Raw genomic sequence first — 4,005 nt, 5'->3', positions numbered from 1 at the left:
ATGATGACCCCTTATCCAAGAGAAGCGCCTCTGCCCGGCGGCATGGTGACTACCCGGCTAAAACCCATCTGCGCTCAGGACTGTGTCCTTCGAGGCGAGCATCCTGGTCTCCATGTCGCGCACCCCGGACCCACCCCCACCCCGCACTCCCCACGCGGAGGAGGAGGAGGCGGCGGGGCGCACCTCCCCTGCGAGCAGGGGCGAATGAGGTCGGAAGGGCGGTCCGCGGGTCCACCTCTCCCTCCAATGGTCTGTGATTAAGGACCAGCAAAACTCAAGGAGCTTGGACACACACCAACTCTGTGCAAACACCAGTTCCGGAATCTGGGTCCTGCCACCCCCCCACCCCCCNCCTCCCCCGCCTCTCACAGGAGCAAGTGCAGAAACATCGCCACAGAAAATAAGTTTAAGGGAAATGTAGAGTCAGAGCTCGCAAAATGCGGAGCGCAACCTCTCCTCTCTCTCAGCCCTGGGGTTAGCCTGTGTTCCCCGCAGACTCCCTCCTGGGTCTGGGCCTATATATGTATATATCCGAACAGCAGGAGTGAGGAATTGGGAAAAGAAGAAATTAGAACTGGACCAAATCAAAGGATTTAAACAGAAAGATATATATATATACATATGTTTTATTTATTTCTAGGATATATATATATATGTGTGTTTTATTTATTTCTAGGAGAGAGAGGCAGCGTGAGCAGGGGAGGGTCAGAGAGAGAGGGAGACACAGACTCTGAAATAGGCTCCAGGCTCTGAGCTCGCAGTCAGCACAGAGCCCGACGCGGGGCTCGAACCCACGAACCGCGAGATCATGACCTAAGCGAAAGTCGGACGCTTAACCGTCTAAGCCACCCAGGCGCCCCAGAAAGATATATTTTTTAAAGTTCTTATCAGAGAAAAAGGTCATTAGCACCTTTTTTCAAGGTAATTTAACAGTTTTATTGAACTCTGGAAGGCCAGGTGCTAGAGATGTAAAGGGAAATAAGACCAGCTCTCTACCAGGAAGGATGTTCCCGAAACTGTCCATAAGGCAAGGCTCGCCCTGCGTCACCTGGCGGGCCCCCGCCGTGTGCGGGCGCAGGTGAGACGGAGAGCTAAAATACGCGGACACGTGGGGAACATTGGCTTCCTCAGGAACTGACGACGCTACAGCGCGGAGTGACCGCGGGAGCGGAAATGCACTCGTTCTGCACGCGGGTCCCGGTGACAAAAGACAGAATGCTTTATCTTGGACAGCAAGACGGAAAAACATAAAAGAGAAGATAAAGAGCAAGTTGCATGATGGAGTTGGAATTTTGGCTCAAACACGCTGTTCACTTTCAGAGAGACGCACCTGCACTGGGCTGGGACCGCGGGAAACCCACAGGGACAATGCCAGCAAGCCCAGAAGCTTCCGCATGGGCTTCCATCTGCAATGTATTGGTGAGCACTGATCGTCCGGGCAACAGAGGTGCCCAGTCCACCTAGGGAAGTGGCTTATACGAGGGAAACACACTGTGCTGGGCCTCGAGGCCACCGAGAGGCCTTTTGTGCATTTCTCAAAATAAGACAATGAAGCTGGTAATTTCCTCTGCCTCTTTTTAATGGACTGTGAAATTATTAGGAAGACGTTGAGAACCTTCATGAGTAAAGCATCCCATGGCATAGGGAATGGGACATAAGCCCCCGTCACACAAAGGCGAACCTGAACACAAATGCACCGCCTGTGCAGACCGTGTGCAGACCGTTCCAAGGAAGTTCACAAAATTACCCCAGACTCTGGGCCCCAGACCAAGAACCCCCTGCGTTTAGGGTTTTCCTGCATATCCTGGAGCCCGACTGTAACTATTAAGAAGTGAAATCATCCCAGTAAAATCAAACATAAAGCTCCTAGAGAAACAGCCTCTTTAAGTTCAGGCTGCCTGATTCATTGACCTCAAAACTGTAAATGAGGAGGCCAAGGTGCGCCTGGCCTGAAGCTGAGAAGCTCCTCAAACCGGTTCTGATCCTCTCTCATCTGGGAGTGGTTAGGGATCGGGGTTCCTGACCACGCCGTTCTGGGAGACCAGAGTTACACAAATCTAGGTCAGGCCCTGGGGACAGAACCAGACTTGTGTTTAAGCAGAGGAAGGTCAGAATCTCTCCTGCAGCTTCTGGTCAACCTTTATGTTGAGTTTCCCATGAGAACAATTACATTTTAATTACATTTTCCTCATTTCTTTTGAGAAAGGAAACATGTACAAGTGTTTTCTAGACACATAACAGTATGTTTCTTAAGTCTTAATAGGTGTGCTGAAGCTTGTATGAACACATTCCCCCCCCCGCCACCAGGCTTTTCTTGTTGCAATCGGAGGTAATGCCTTGCATCTCCAAGTCACAGCTAGNACAATTACATTTTAATTACATTTTCCTCACTTCTTTTGAGAAAGGAAACATGTACAAGTGTTTTCTAGACACATAACAGTATGTTTCTTAAGTCTTAATAGGTGTGCTGAAGCTTGTATGAACACATCCCCCCCCCACACACACCAGGCTTTTCTTGTTGCAATCGGAGGTAATGCCTTGCATCTCCAAGTCACAGCTAGTTCATTAACATGCTTTATCCAGAGTTTCTTGCTTCTGGAAGGTTAAGAATTGGAGAAAAAATTCCAGGTAGTGGCGGGAGTAAAAAGAGACACAGATCCAACCACAATCACAGTTTGTGGAAAACTGTAAATGGAAAAGTAACCATAATTCATAATACTGTAATTCATACAACACACACATAGAGAGAAGAGTGCACACATCAACTTCAGGATGCAAACCTTTTGCAGACACAGATGAAATGATCTCAAATTTGACATTTTGCCAGGCCACAAAGCAAGACTCCAAAAACTTAACAGGGCTGGATACATGCTATTATTTCATGGCAATAAAATTATGCCAGAAATCAAAACATGAAAATGAAAAATTATATTTGTTTACAAAATGATACATATGCTTCTAAATAATCTATGGTTCAAAGGATAGATCACAAATGAAATTAGGAACTATTTTGAAATGAATGATAAGAATAGTGCATATCTGAACACATACTGTGCAGCTAAAAGTGTATTTAGAGGGACCCCCTTAGGTACATAAATATAAATAAAATCAATGCTTAAGGGTCACGATCTAAGCATTCAGTACATGAAATTAGGAACCAACCACTAGTTTCTTCCCAAAGAAACTTTAGGGAAGGAAATAATGAAGCAAAAAGCAGACCTTAATGCAATAGAAAATAAGTACAAAAAGGATTCTCAACAAAGCCAACAAATGTGGTAATCTTTTTTTCTTTTTCTTTTTCGATATTTTTATTGTGATAAAATACACAACATAAAAATTGACCACTTTACCATTTTTCAGTGCACAGTTCAGTGGCATTAAGCACATTCACACTGTCACACAGCCATTTCCATGTCTCTCCTGAACTTTATTCACCTTCTCATACTCAAATTCTGTACCCATGAGTTAACACTTCCCTATTTCCCCCTCTGCCCGGGCCCTGGAAACTGTATCACCTCTGTCCCTGTGTTCACTCTAGGCATCTCAGGGAAGAGGAATCAAGCTTTGTCCTTTTGTGGCCTATTTCATTCAGCACGATGTCTTCAGGGTTCATCCATGTTGCCGAGGGCATCAGAATTCCGTTCCTTAATGAATGATACCCCATTCCATTTTGGGGTACATTTGTACCCCATTTTGTTTAACCATTTTGTTAAATGGACCACTGATGGACCCTTGGGTAGTTTTTACCTTTTGACTATTGTGAATAATGCGTGTACAAACATCTGTTTGAGACTATGCTTTCCGTTCTTTTGGGTGCATACACAGAAGTAGAATCGCTGGGTTATATGACAATTCTGTTTTTAATTTTTCCAGCCTTATTGACATATAACAGACATCTAACATTGTGTAAGTTTAAGGTACACAACGTGATAATTTGATATATGTATATATGTACATGATTGTCACAATAAGGTTAGTTAATACATCCATTCCTCACACAGTTTC

This window comes from Crocuta crocuta, unplaced genomic scaffold (genome assembly GCF_008692635.1).
Source record: "Crocuta crocuta isolate KB4526 unplaced genomic scaffold, BGI_CrCroc_1.0 scaffold1097, whole genome shotgun sequence".
Classification (NCBI taxonomy): domain Eukaryota; kingdom Metazoa; phylum Chordata; class Mammalia; order Carnivora; family Hyaenidae; genus Crocuta; species Crocuta crocuta.
The sequence above is the reverse complement of the archived record's forward strand: the minus strand, read 5'-3'. Positions refer to the sequence as shown.